This window comes from Giraffa tippelskirchi, chromosome 2 (genome assembly GCF_054371585.1).
Source record: "Giraffa tippelskirchi isolate mGirTip1 chromosome 2, T2T-mGirTip1v1.2.pri, whole genome shotgun sequence".
Classification (NCBI taxonomy): domain Eukaryota; kingdom Metazoa; phylum Chordata; class Mammalia; order Artiodactyla; family Giraffidae; genus Giraffa; species Giraffa tippelskirchi.
This window is the reverse complement of record NC_137276.1, coordinates 211,309,460-211,324,824: the sequence shown is the minus strand read 5'-3', so window position 1 is coordinate 211,324,824 and position 15,365 is coordinate 211,309,460. Positions and strand designations below refer to the sequence as shown.

The window sequence follows — 15,365 nt, the reverse complement described above, 5'->3', positions numbered from 1 at the left end:
GGGATTCTCCAGGCAAGAATACTGGAGTGGGTTGCCATTTCCTTCTCCAGTGCATGAAAGGGAAAAGTGAAAGTGAAGTCACTCAGTCGTGTCCGACTCTTAGCGACCCCATGGACTACAGCCTATCTAATATAGTGTTAAATTGTTGTTGTTTAGTCCCTAAGTTGTGTCCCACTCTTTTGCAACCCCATGGACTGTAGCCAGCCAGGCTCCTCCATCCATGGGATTTTCCAGGCAAGCATACTGGATTGGGGTGCCATTGCCTTCTCCAGGGGATCTTCCTAACCCAGGGATCGAACCCAGGTCTCCCACATTGCAGGCTGACTCTTTACCATCTGAGCCACACTTACACTACTATGTATAAAACAGATAACTAATAAGAACCTGCTCAATGGTACAGGGAACTTAACTCAATACACTGTAATGGCCTATGTGGGAAAAGGATCTAAAAAATAATAGTATATGTATGTATATGTATAACTGATTCTCTTTGCTTTATGCCTGAACCTAACACAACATGGTAAATCAGCTATAGTCCTATAAAAATTTTAAAAAGTCCAATTTATGTCACCAACTCATTCTTTGACATTCTGTGGACTGTTAAAATAAATATCCAATTCCACTAGAAGAAAGTTTAATGGCTTTTGGTCAATTTTATTTTCTATTTTGTCCTTTCATATAAAAGAGCCACCTGAGAGTATTATTATTCACATGTTATTATCTAGAAATGCTTTATTTCTATTTTCTCATATAACAGGTTGTCAAGAAATGTGAAGATTCTAAGACTGTACCCTGCTTGTAAGGTAAGAAGTTATTAGCCTGCCATAGTTTTGTGGATGCTGTCAGAAGATGCAGGACTCCAGGGTCAGAGTCAAAATTTATTACTCCCAGAAATAGCAGTAGCCAGAGGATCCTCAGTATCCCATATCTGAGTCATTTCTGTGAGACTAGATCAAACTGCTTAGATGAGGAGCTATCTTTATCTGAATCTTACAGGAAGAAAAGTCTCAATGGCTACCATTGGTAGCCAACTTCCTAACAAGACCACTGAGATAATAGGTTGATTAAGCAAAGTGAAGTTTATCATTCTCCAGTAAGGGAGACCATCTTCTCGATGGACTTTTAGTATCTCAGAAAAGGAGAGATCAAAGGCAGATATTTATAGGAATTTGGGATTTGGTTTTATGGAGTCTTTCAATAATGGGGTAATTGGGATTAGAGAGTCCTCTAGTAGTTTAGAATTAGTGAACATAGCAAGCTGAGGGTTATGAATTAAGTTTTGAAAATTAAACAGTTATTTGATAAGCAAGTGGTTTGCCTCTTTGAGTTATGTATTGCCCACAGGAGCTATTTACTCTGATGAGCAATCTGTTGTTCTGAGAGAGGGCCAGTTGAAGAGTTGATTATTTGGACAAATAAATTTTCACTCTTCCTGCAACTTTATCTTACTGGGCAAGCATTTTCTGCAGTTGTAGTCATGTTCATATACACAGCCTTAGTTCTTTATTTAAAATTTATATTATTGAAGTATAGTTGATTTACAATGTTGTGTTAGTTTCTGGTGTACAGCAAAGTGGTTCACTTAAAAATAAATGTAATAGCTTGCATTTGCTATTCCCAATCCCCCAATCTGTCCCTCCCCCATTCCCCTCTTCCCTGGCAACCACAAGTCTATCATGGAGCTCTTTGTCTACACAGTCTTAGTTATTAATCCTACTAAGGTGTTTACTTGTAGGCAGTTTGTTCTCTGAAGACGTTAATTTTCTAATCCAAAGACATTATGTAATTCATTAAATAGAAGAAAATTTGTGGATAGGAGAGATGAAGATGTCATCTGGAGGAATCATAAGATATTTGCTAAGGGCTGAGAGATGGAGGCTGGGGAAGATGACAGAAGGGTGAACCTATTTAGTGAGTAACAGGAAGGAACTGACCAAATGGACTGAGCATCAAACAAGTGGGATAGGAGAGTTCTGGGTTTTGAACCCTAGACAGCAGGCAATGTGGGAGTAGCTTGCATGGCTGCTGAGAGGCACCAGGGTCAGCCAGGCATATGCAGCATAATGAAGAATTTGCCTGGTCTTTGTCCTGTGTTCCTGGCATGGAGCTCCCTAAAACCCCTTGAAACTCCTGAGTCACAGGAATCTTTGTTATGCTAACCAGGTGACTGATTCATGGTAGACCCCTAAGTAGCTTCCAGATGGGGGCTGGTCACCAGAAAGACCAACCAGGTGATTAGAAGATTGTGACTTTGGGCCAGCCTGACCTCAGGGAAGGAGAGGAGGTCTGGAGGTTGGGTTCAATCATGTGGCCAATATTTAATCAATCACACCTATGTAAAGAAACCCAATAAAAACTCTGGATACTGAGTCCAGTGGAGTTTCCTGATTGGTGAACACATAAATGAACTGGGAGGTACCCTTTATAATAAAACTAGACTCCTAAGTATAGCACTTTTCTGAGTTCTGTGAGTTATTCTGGTGAATTATTGAATCTGAAGAGGATAATGGGACTTCCTGGATTCGTAGCCAGGTGGTCAGAAGTGTGCATGGCCTGGAAGACCCTCTGAGACTTACAATTGGCCTCTTAAAGGGAGAGCAGTCTTGTGGAAGACTGAGTGGTTAAATATGGAGTCTGATGCTAACTTGCGGTCAGAATTGGATTGCAGTGTGCACTCAATTGGTGTTAGACCACTTGAGGTGGAAACGAGGTGGTACACCACTGAATAAATCAACATTTCCCTAGATTTAAGTAAAGAAATTTTAAGCTGGCTTCCCAGGTTGTGCTAGTGGTAAAGAACCCACCTGGTAATGCAGGAGACATAAGAGATGCAGGTTTGATCCCTGGGTCAGGAAGATGTCCTGGAGGAGGAAATCACAACCCAATCCATTATTCTTGGCTGGAAAATCCCATGGACGGAGGAACCTGGTGGGCTACAGTCCATGGGGTCATGAAGAGTCAGACACAACTAAAGTGACTTAGCATGCAGTACAGCACATAGGAAGCAGGAAGTGAGAAATTTATTCTAGTAAAGCTACGAAAAATGAAGGAAAGAGAAATATAATTTTTTCTTGTTCTCGTAGTTTTCTTTAAAAAAATTCAAGTCTGTCTTATCTCCTCAAGAATTATCACACCACTTTCAAATTCAGATCATACTTAATATGATCTTTGTTTTTTGTGTGTATGTGTGTCTGTGGTTTTGCTTCTCAAATAGTTTCAGCCTTTTCATAGCAACAAGTATACTTTTCTAGTGGTGTAAAGCTTGAACATTTTTTTAAACAAAGAAAGTATTCTAAGTACAACAGAGGACTTCATAATTGACTTAATTTCCCCTGGTATTTTGATGCTTTAAAGGAAGACAGAAGAGGGGAGAAGCAGAAGATGTATATTTAAAATTCCTACCAGAATATTCACAGCAGTTTCAATCACTGGAGGGATTTTATTCCTTTTACACCTGCAGCTATATAAAGCAGTCATTCCCTAGCTAATTGAAATAAAATAATACTGAAATTGTTAGAAATGAAATGTTCAACTTGAGTACTTTCCTGCTGAAAACGTATCAGTAACACTGAGATTTTTTTTATATTTTATTTTTACTCCTTTAGAAAAGAGAAACCAGCTATTATAGCAAAAAGCATTGAAAATAAACATAACCAATTCTCTGCTTCAATATCATCTCATAAAATGTATAGAAACTGAAAAACATTTTATACTTATCCTTGTCATTATCACAAAAAGCTTAGAAAATACAGTAAGAAAGCATCTTTCTTATTGACTCTTGTGAATTGCATCTCTATTGTTTGTGAAAATGACTCGAAATAGAGGTCTAAGTTATTTTACAGATAGAACAGGGCTTGAAAATAGCCTGTGTACTATTATTGGAGTTATTCCTTGGTATTAAAGAAAATCTTCCCTGGAGGATGTTGCCATGACTTTATAGTTTACCTTGCCCTTATGAAGGCTTCCCCAGGTGGCACTACTGGTAAAAAAAATCTGTAGAATCCGTCTGCCAGTGCAGGAGAGAGGGACACGGATTTGATCTCTGGGTCAGGTAAGATCACCTAGAGGAGGAAATGGCAACCCACTCCAGTATTCTTGCCTGGAGAATCCCATGGACAGAGGAGGGCCATGGGGTCGCAAAGAGTCGGACATGACTTAGTGACTGAACACACGTCTTTATCAAGACTACTGTTCATTACAAGAAAAGCTTACCACGTTTAGTTGACATGAAGGAAATGGGTGATAAATATCATCAAACATAAAATTATGAGACCAAGAAGGCTAGTAGCTTTAATAAAGTGTGATGTATGAAATGTACATAAGCATGTAAACCATGTTTTAATATCAATTGCTGATTCTCACTTGATTAAATTATACAGGGGTTGCAAAATGATAATTTTTCTGATTGTCATATTTATTTTATATTTATTTTCTGGCATTCTTCTCCAAAGAGAAGATTTTTTTTTTTTGGTTGATAGGCCTCAGAAATACAATTGGTATTTTATATTAAGCTTGTATCCTAATAATTTTCTGAACTCACTTAATAGTTTTGGAAGTTTTCATGCATATATTCCAAAGGATTTTCTAGATAGATGACCACATACTCTATGAACAAAGATAGTTTTTCTTTCTCCTTTCCAGTAAGAGTGGCTTTTATTTCTTTTTCTTGCCTAATTGTCATGGATAGAAGCCCTAATACGATAATGAATAGAAAAGGTGAGAATACGATCCTTACCTTGTTCCTAATTTTAGGGGTATAGCATTCAATTTGCCATCATTAAGTATGATGTTAGTTGTGGATTTTTCATAGGCAGTTCTTACTGAGTTGAGAAACTTTCTATTATTTGTTTACTGCAAGTTTTTTTTAGGAATAGAAGTTTGATTGATTAGAATGGCTTTTTGATGTATTGAAATGCACATATGTTCTGTCTTTTTTAGTTTGTTAATATGCTGAATTACATAGATTGATCTTCAAATGTTAAACTCATCAATTTCTTGGCTGAACCGTACTTGATCATAGTTTATTATACTTTGCATATAGTGACTTTGTATATAGCTTCATTGTCTGATCTTCCTCTGTGTCTCCTTTTTTCTTGTAAGGACATCAGTTATACTGGATTAAGGGCCCACTTTATCCAGTATTACCTCATATTAAGTTAACTAATCATACCTGTAATGACCCAATTTTCAAATAAGATCCTAAAAGGTGATGCTGTGAAAGAGCTGCACTCAATATGCCAGCAAATTTGGTAAACTCAGCAGTGGCCACAGGACTGGAAAAGGTCAGTTTTCATTCCAATCCCAAAGAAAGGCAATGCCAAAGAATGCTCAAACTACGGCATAATTGCCCTCATCTCACACACTAGCAAAGTAATGCTCAAAATTCTCCAAGCCAGGCTTCAATAGTACTTGAACCATGAACTCCCAAATGTTCAAGCTGAATTTAGAAAAGGCAGAGAAACAAGAGATCAAATAGCAAACATCTGTTGGAACATCGAAAAAACATGAGAGTTCCAGAAAAACATCTACTTTTGCTTTATTGATTATGCCAAAGACTTTGGCTGTGTGGATCACCACAAATTGTGGAAAATTCTTAAAGAGATGGGAATACAAGACCACCTGACGTGCCTCCTGAGAAATATGTATGCAAGTTAAGAAGCAACAGTTAGAAATGGACATGGAACAACAGACTAGTTCCAAATTGGGAAAAGAGTACATCAAGGCTGTATATTGTTACCCTGGTTATTTAACTTATATGCATAGTACATCATGCAAAATCCTGGGCTGGATGAAGCACAAGCTGGAATCAAGATTGCCAGGAGAAATATCAATAACCTCATATATGCAGATGACACCACCCTCATGGCAGAAAACGAAGAAGAACTAAAGAGCCTGTTGATGAAATTGAAAGAGGAGAGTGAAAAAGTTGACTTAAAGCTCAACATTCAAAAAACTAAGATCATGGCATCTGGTCCTATCACTTCATGGCAAATAGATGGGGAAACAATGGAAACAGTGACAGACTTATTTTCTTGGGCTCCAAAATCACTGCAGATGGTAACTGCAGCCATGAAATTAAAAGACACTTACTCCCTGGAAGAAAAGTTATGACCAACCTAGATAGCATATTAAAAAGCAGAGACATTACTTTGCCGACAAATGTCCATCTAGTCAAAGCTATGGTTTTTCCAGTAGTTATGTCTGGATGTGAGAGTTGGGCTATAAAGAAAGCTGAGTGCTGAAGAATTGATACTTTTCAACTGTGGTGTTGGAGAAGACTCTTGAGAGTCCCTTGGACTGCAAGGAGATCCAACCAGTCCATCCTAAAGGAGATCAGTCCTGAATATTCATTGGAAGGACTGATGTTGAAGCTGAAACTCCAATGCTTTGGCCACCTGATGTGAAGAACTGACTCTCTTGAAAAGACCCGGATACTGGGAAAGATTGAAGGTGTGAGGAGAAGGGGACAACAGAGGATGAGATGGTTGGATGGCATCACCGACTTGATGGACATGAGTTTGAGTAAACTCTGGGAGTTGGTGATGGACAGGGAAGCCTGGCGTGCTACAGTCCATGGGGTTGCAAAGAGTCAGACACGACTGAGCAACTGAACTGATTCATACCTGTAATGACCCTGTTTTCAAATAAGATCACTTTCTGAAGTATTGGGGATTTAGAACTGGAATGTAATTTTTATAGGTGGCAGTGCCCAGTTTAACCCATAAAAATTGCTGTTTTAATTTTCATTTTGTTCAAAAAAACCATTGTAATTTGACTTCTGTTTTCAACCTATGGGCTATTTAAAAACATTTTTGTTTTAGTTTTCAAATATTGGAGGACTTTCAGTTTAATTTTTTGTGATTGAATTCTTATGGTCTTTGTATGTCTGTGTGTGTGTTAGTTACTCAGTCGTGTCTGACTCTTTGTGAGCTCATGGACTGTAGCCCTCCAGGCCACTCTTTTCATGGAATTCTCCAGGTAAGACTACTGGAGTGGGTTTCCATTCCCTTTTCCAAGGGATCTTGAAACCCATGGATTGAACCCAGGTCTCCTGCATTTTAGTTTGAGCCACCAGGGGAAAAAAATCTTTGTTTTGACTATTTTTCAAAGACTTTTCTTATGGGGCATAGCATTCCAGGTGGATGGGTTTTTTTCCCCCGCAGTACTCTGGACATATTGCTCCAGTGTCTTTCCAGTTATATTGTTTCTAACAGGAAATCTACTGTCTGTTTCATACTTTTTAGTCTGTGTATCACGTGTTTTTTGTTTATTTGTGTTTTTTACTTTGGTTGCTTTTAAGACTTTCTCCTTATCATTGGTTTTGAGTAATTTTATTATGATCTGGCCTGGTATAGTTTTCTTTATGTTTCCTGTGCTTAGGGTTTATTGAACTTTTTGAACTGCAGATTTATAGTTTTTTATCAAATTTAAAAAGCTTTGCAGGTTATTTCTTCAGATAGTTTTTGTTTTCTCTCCTCTTTCTTCTCTCCATAGAAGATTGTGTACACATATCTTGGGTTGCCTGTATTGTCTCCTATCTCACTGATGCTATGTTTATATTTTGGGAGGGATTCTATTCCTTGTTCTCTCCATGTTTCATTTTCATGTTTTCTATTACATCTTTGAGTTCACTATTTTTTCTTCTTCAATTTCTAATCACAATTAACCTCATTCAGAGAATGTTTCGCCTTGGACAATATAGTTTTTAACCTTTAAGAATTTGATTTGGTTTAAAAATATCTTCTATGTCTTTAACTTTTCTCACATATAGAATATAGTTTTCATATCATTTTTAATGTAATTATCTGCTAATTCCATCATCTGTATCAGTTCTGGGTCAGAGTCATTATTTTGAATGATCCATTGTCTCACTGTGTGTCATATTTTCCTTTTTTTTTGCATGTCTGGTAATTTTTTTCAGCCATATGAGGTATTATTGACATATACATATTGTATATATTTAATATTTTTGGTATACAAGTACATTGTGAAATGATTTCCATCATCAAGGAAATTAACTTATCCATCATCTCAAATAGTACCCATAAATTTTTTTTTTCTGTGAACTGCAGTAAACTTAAAATATACAAAGCATTATTACTAACTGTAGTCTCCATGCTATGCATTAGGTCTCCAGAAATTATTCATCTTATAACTGAAAGTTTGTGCCCTTGACCAATATCTCTCTGTTTCCTCAAAACCATATCCACTGTTAAACACCATACTGTTCTCTGCTTCTACCAGTTTGACTACTTTAGATTCTACATATGGGTGAGATCAGGCAGTATTTTTCTTCCTCTGGCTTATTTCACTTCGCATAATGTCCTCAAGTTTCCTCCATGTTGTCACAAACGGTAGGATTTCCCTCTGTTTTAATGCAGAATAATAAATTGTATATTTTATTGTATAAATTATATAATATACATTACCAAGGGAACATTTCATGCAAGGATGGGCTCAATAAAGGAAAGAAATGGTAGGGACCTAACAGAAGCAGAAGATATTAAGAGGAGGTGGCAAGAATACACAGAAGAACTGTACAAAAAAGATCTTCACGACCCAGATAATTACAATGATGTGATCACTCACCTAGAGCCAGACATCCTGGAATGTGAAGTCAAGTGGGCCTTAGGAAGCATCACTATGAACAAAGCTACTGGAGGTGATGGAATTCCAGTTGAGCTATTTCAAATCCTGAAAGATGATGCTGTGAAAATGCTGCACTCGATATGCCAGCAAATTTGGAAAAATCAGCAGTGGTCACAGGACTGGAAAAGGTCAGTTTTCATTCCAATTTCAAAGAAAGGCAATGCCAAAGAATGCTCAAACTACTGCACAATTGCACTCATCTCACATGCTAGTAAAGTAATGCTCAAAATTCTCCAAGCCAGGCTTCAGCAATACGTGAACCGTGAACTTCCAGATGTTCAAGCTGGTTTTAGAAAAGGCAGAGGAACCAGAGATCAAATTGCCAACATCCTCTGGATCATTGAAAAATCAAGACAGTTCTAGAAAAACATCTTATTTCTGCTTTATTGACTATGCCAAAGTCTTTGACTGTGTGGATCACAATAAACTGTGGAAAATTCTGAAAGAGATGGGCATACCAGACCACCTGACCTGCCTCTTGAGAAACCTGTATGCAGGTCAGGAAGCAACAGTTCGAACTGGACATGGAACAACAGACTGGTTCCAAACAGGAAAAGGTATACGTCAAGGCTGTATATTGTCACCCTACTTATTTAACTTATATGCAGAGTACATCATGAGAAACGCTGGGCTGGAGGAAGCAGAAACTGGAATCACGATTGCTGGGAGAAATATCAATAACCTCAGGTATGCAGATGACACCACCCTTATGGCCGAAAGAGAAGAAGAACTAAAGAGCCTCTTGATGAAAGTGAAAGAAGAGAATGAAAAAGTTGGCTTAAAGCTCAACAATCCGAAAACTAAGACCACGGCATCCAGTCCCATCACTTCATGGCAGATAGATGGGGAAACAGTGCAAACAGTGGCTGACTTTATTTTTCTTGGCTCCAAAATTACTGCAGGTGGTGATTGCAGCAATGAAATTAAAAGACGCTTACTCCTTGGAAGGAAAGTTATGACCAACCTAGACAACATATTAAAAAGCAGAGACATTACTTTGCCAACAAAGGTCCGTCTAGTCAAGGCTATGGTTTTTCCAGTGGTCATGTATGGATGTGAGAGTTGTACTATAAAGAAAGTTGAGCACTGAAGAATTGATGCTTTTAAACTGTGGTGTTGGAGAAGACACTTGAGAGTCCCTTGGACTACAAGGAGATCCAACCAGTCCATCCTAAAGGAGATCAGTCCTGGGTGTTCATTGGAAGGACTGATGTTGAAGCTGAAACTCCAATACTTTGGCCACCTGATGTGAAGAGCTGACTCATTGGAAAAGACCCTGATGCTGGGAAAGATCAAGGGCAGGAGGAGAAGGGGACAACAGAGGATGAGATGGCTGGATGGCATCACTGACTCAATGGAAATGGGTTTGGGTGGACTCAGGGAGTTGGTGATGGACAGGGAGGCCTGGCGTGCTGCGGTTCACGGGGCCGCAGAGTCGGACATGACTGAGCTGAACTGATACATGGTATAAATATATCACCTTTTCTTTATGCATATATTGGTGGATACCTGCGTTGCTTCCATATATTGCTGCTGTTTAGTCACTAAGTTGTCTCCGACCCCATGGACTGCAGCCCGCCAGTCTCCTCTGTCCGTGGGATTTCCCAGGCAAGAATACTGGAGTAGCTTGCCATTTCCTTCTCTAGAGTATCTTCCCAAAATAAGATCCAATTCACTTCTTCTGCTTGGGAGGCGGATTGTTTACCACTGAGCCACCAGGGAAGCCCCTTCAATTTCTTGGTCACTGTGGGTAATGCTGCAATGAATGTGGGAGTGCAGAGACCTCTTCGCGATAGTGCTTATGTTTCCATTCGGTATATGCACAAAAGTGAAATTGATGGGTCATGTAGTAGTCCTGTTTTTAATTTTTCTGAGGAAATTCAGTGCTTGTTTCCATAGAGGCTGTACAAATTTAGAGTTCCATCAACAAGTGTACAAATGTTCCCTTTTCTCCTCGTCAATACTTGTGTTTATCTTTTATTTTGATAATAGCCATTCAAATTGGTTTAAGGTGATAGATCATTCTGGTTTTGATATTCATTTCTCTGATATTGTCTTCTTTGCCACACACACATACACATAGAGAGACACAAATAGATATTGAATGAATAAATAGAATGGGAGAAAGCTTTCAGAGGTAATGGGTATGTTTATGAGATTGATCACGGTGATGATTTCTTGGGTGTGTGCTCATCTTCAAACTCATGAAGTTGTATACATTAAATATGTGCAGCTTTTTGTATGTAAGTCAAAAAAATAAAAAAGTATACCTCAATAAAGTGTTTTTTTAAAGATACTTTCTTGTATTTTTAGTAGGTTTTCAGAAAATATTGCAATCACATGTGTGTGCTCAATCTATGGAGTCAGTGTTAATAACTATTAAGTATTAGCATTATTCTGAATATTCTCAGAATAAAAAGAAATTTTCATATTGTAGACTTGTGAAACTTCAAATAAAAGCTTAGCTCTTTGCCCCTTTCTCAACTGAAAATAAGGAAAAGTCATCATCATTGAAATTAGGTTTCTCACTTTCTGGAGAAACCTAATTTTCACATTCTTCTGGAATGGAAGCACATTTATAGATGATTAATTATTTGGGGCCTTCCTGTGCACTATCATTTTGAAGATGGTTGGACTTAAGGAGTTTTTCTATAACTTCTTCAAAAGCTCAACATATATATGGAGAATGTTGAAAAAAAATAGCTTGTGGTTCTTTAAACATTAATCTGTAATACCTAGATTTATTCTTTGTGGGCTCAAATCTCTGCTCAATCAATTTAGCCCTATTTTGTTCCAGAACAGATACACCAAAGACTATGCAGTTGGTTTCTGCCCATGACCTTTCTAGTGTGAGCTTGAATTCCTTCCTTCTTTTGTGCATCAGTTTCCATGGAATTTTTCGTTCAAAAACAAGTCTTATCCATTTCTGTTAACCTGGATAAAATGTTCCCATCATTATTTTGCAGTGTTGTTTACATTTTCCAGTACCAGTCCAATCAAGTTTACAAAGTTTTGGCATTCTTTGTAGGGAAAGCCCTTAAGAAAGGAAATCAGTAATGTGTTACAAATTCTCCATTTAAAATACTCCTTTTCTCATTTCTAACTCAACTGCAATCAAACTAAGACTGCTTTTAAAAGATAGAGAGATTAGAATTGTGGAAATTTGTAGCTCTTAAAAGTTGTATCAACTGTAGTTTAGTTTTGGTTGATCTTATAGGAAAGTGCTCAAAGTTTCCTTTGATGCAAGGTTTCATTTGGAAAGTCCAGACATGCATCAATGAGCCTAGATGAATTTGCTATTTTGTCATCTGGCAGCAGTTTGGCTATTTTCGTTGAAATGATGTTGGCATTTTTTCCCTTGTGGATATTCTTACTCTGTGCTGCCAAGTACCAAAAAGATAGGCCCTTCCAAATTCCATGAGGCTATATGCTTACTTGTGTAAATGATTTTTTCCCCCTAATCTTCACCCTAATTCAAGGAACCTAAATCTCTTTTGTGAAGTCATTACTGGGAGAAATAACTCCTTCATTCTTTGTGAATCTGATTTAGGAAAAAGGACATTTTATTTCTCCTTTTAATTAAAAAAATACAGCTGGCCTTTCAAAGCAAATCTGAATCTAATATAATTGTATAATAAAAAGGAGACGTTGCAAGGGACATTTTATGTATGATTTCTAAAACTATACTTCATTACAAAGAGCAAATGCTATCTTTTTTGTTTTTTTTTGAGCCCTTATCCTATGAGACTTTGTGAGTGTAAGGGAGTTAAGAATGAGAACAAATAGAAAAATAAATGTGGGGATGGAGTTATTTTTTTGAGGCCCTGCCATGTTTTCCTGGCTCAGCTAGTGGGAGATGTCAAACAATAAACTGAAATAAATGAACACTGAAACCAAATAAGAACCATAACTTACACAAGGATATGTTTTAAGTTTGGGAGAAATGTTACTTTGGCTGCTGAGGCCCTGTTGTTGTTCAGTTTTGCTTATTATATCAGAGCAAATATATTGACATGCACCCTGACATGCATATACAACTTTACCAAGTGGCTCTCCCTAATATTGGAAATTCTTGGCTGCTTACCAATCTAAGGAGAGGTTAGCCAAAGACTAAAGCTTTGCTAAGACCACCCGAGATATCAGACTCCACCCCTTCTCTGAGTTGTGCTGCTCTGATACAAATGGAAGAACTTCAGGGGATTGGGGTGGAGTGGAGGGCGGATAGGAGAGAGGAAGGAAAGAGGAGACAAAAGTCAATGCAGCATTTCATCAGATGAAATTACATTTTCCTTTCTGTTTTCTGAATGGATGAAAAGACACAGCAATCACATCAGTCACTTCTTAGCATAGCTATTTTTTTTTGCTGCTTTCAGCCAGAACACATTGTGATTTTCTATAATATTCACATGTTGCCAACTGCAATGGGTGTTTTGGGTCTTTTTCAGTTTTTAGTTTAAGGCATATACAGTATTTTGAGAATGCTTGTCCTGGGAGATTTGTCTCATTCCAATATTAGCTTTAAATGTATACTATAATATTTTGCATGGCAGGCAACTATAAAAATTCATTCCATGACCTCTTGAAGCTTTATGGAAAATTCTCACTCATTTTAAGGAATATTTTTCTTTGGAGATTTGGGGGTCAAGATGATGGGTCCTGCTGACATCTAGCTGAACGAACATGCTTTAAAAGATTCCCACAAATGTTCATTAGAATCAGTTAAGTGATTACATGCTTATCAGCAAAACATTCTTAGCTATCCTCCTGAAAGTTGTGCCAATTCCTTTCCTGTGAGTCTCTTAAGACTCTTTTTTTTTTTTTTTAAGTTAAATTTGAGTGCAGTGAACAGAGATGGTAAGGAGTCTCATGTGCCATGTAGAAACTCATAGTTATTTTTAACAAGCCATGAAATGGACATGAAATGGAAAAATGTGCAGTTTTTAACTTCAGAGCATTAGAGTATATTCCAGAAGATCAGGCAGATCAAATTTAAGAGAAAGATCAAAAGAAGTAATTAAATAAGAGACAATGTGAAGAAAGTATGATGGGACATCAAAAAGAAAAGAATGGTGCGAAGAGGACAGGCATGTTGTGTGAAGGTTTGGACAAGATTTCTGGATGCCTGTTTGCTCTGGAAAGCATGTGAGATCCACTGTGAGGCTAAGAGACATGGGTAGAAGTTTCAGGACCCGTGACAAAACGAAAGAGATTGAACGTAATGATTGTGTCCTGCACGTGGTTCTCTTATAAATCTCTACGTGTGTGCTCCCAGGCTTTTACACTGCAGTGTGCATAGGATTGGTTTATTCACTCCTTTCCACTATTGCTCACTTCATATAAACATTCCCCTAGTGGTTTAAACATTTCTGGAAGCAATTATGTTTCTTAGAAGTAACTCTCAGCTTTCCAATTAAGATGCTATGAAAAATGTTGCCAGTCTTAAAAGTCAGACATTTTCTATTACCGTGAAGGATCTTTAAACTTCTCATGAAGAAATCATTGTCAGTGACCTAGGATCTTGGAAACTTCTACATGCACACAGGAGAAGGAAATGGCAACCCACTCCAGTATTCTTGCCTGGAGATTTCCATGGACAGAGGAGCCTGGCAGGCTACAGTCCATGGGGTCGCAAAGAGTTGGACATAACTGAGCGACTAACACGTACATGCACACATTTAAATATCTATCTACTTATCTACCTAATTATACACACACGTCTTTTTAGAAGTTCATATTCTGTTATAAGTATATACATACAAAAGCTAACCTCTAAAACTGTTCATAAATTTCTTTCAATATCCTGAACTTGGGAAAAATTAAGAAAAGTTTTATTTTTTTCAAGCTAAACAGCTTTGAATGAGAATATTTACAAACAACATTTTAAGTTTCTCCATGTCTCAAAATTTAAGAGAAAAATCCACTACTTTATGTCATTTTAAATTGGCCTCCTACAACGAAGCAGTTAAATTCACAATTTTAATCCTCAGTTCATTGACAATGCAAATTATTTGCCAGCATTTGGAAGTCAAACAGGGTGAGAGGGGAGAGACTTTACATATTCCAGGTTTAATATCTAAGCACCAGATGGAAACAATTCTACAATGAAAGAAAGAAATCTGTTAGGATATTTTGGAGATCTGTTCAGTACAGCAGCACGTCACTGGTTATGGAGGCCAATTTCTCAGAGGACTTATTTGAATTGCAGATACTGAAGTAGTGCACTAATTTAACCCAGGAAATGCTGAATTTTGGACTTACTTAAATTTTAATAATTCGCAGGTTAATAAAGTATCCATCTTCTTTAATTAGTACCTCATATGCCTGAAACAAAGTAATTTGAAGCAAAATGTGATGGGAAGGAGGTTTTACATAAAATTGAAATAATAATAAAAGTTCCACAGTTAATATTCACAAGTTTGGCCATTTTGAGGGAACTGTAAAATTGTCTACATTTACTTTTGCTGTGAAAATATTTTTTCTGGGACAGTTTAAGGCACTTAATATTAAAGGATTCAAAATAACAATTTTAAAAATTAACAATTAAAATAAATTAACATATGTACTTTTCAAAAGGTGATTTTTAAGTGAATCTGTGCACAAAAAAGGGTAAGAAAGTCTGCTTGGTGAAACAATGGATGGTTGAGCTTTGACAATGAAAGAAAGGAAAGGGAACTAGTGGGACACTCAGCAATAAATCTCAGAGGGGGCCTCTTTCA

At 37.4% G+C, this 15,365-nt stretch overlaps 1 protein-coding gene across 6 annotated transcripts in view; it reads left to right on the top strand.

Annotated features, from left to right (window-relative positions):
• LOC145539140 (uncharacterized) overlaps positions 1 to 15,365 on the top strand; it is a 526,738-nt gene that overhangs the window by 67,571 nt on the left and 443,802 nt on the right. For all 6 annotated transcript variants that reach the window (XR_014077598.1, XR_014077601.1, XR_014077596.1 and 3 more), the window contains one exon: positions 758 to 803. The gene's annotated coding sequence lies outside the window, so the exon portion shown is untranslated. The remainder of the gene's footprint in view (positions 1 to 757; positions 804 to 15,365) is intronic.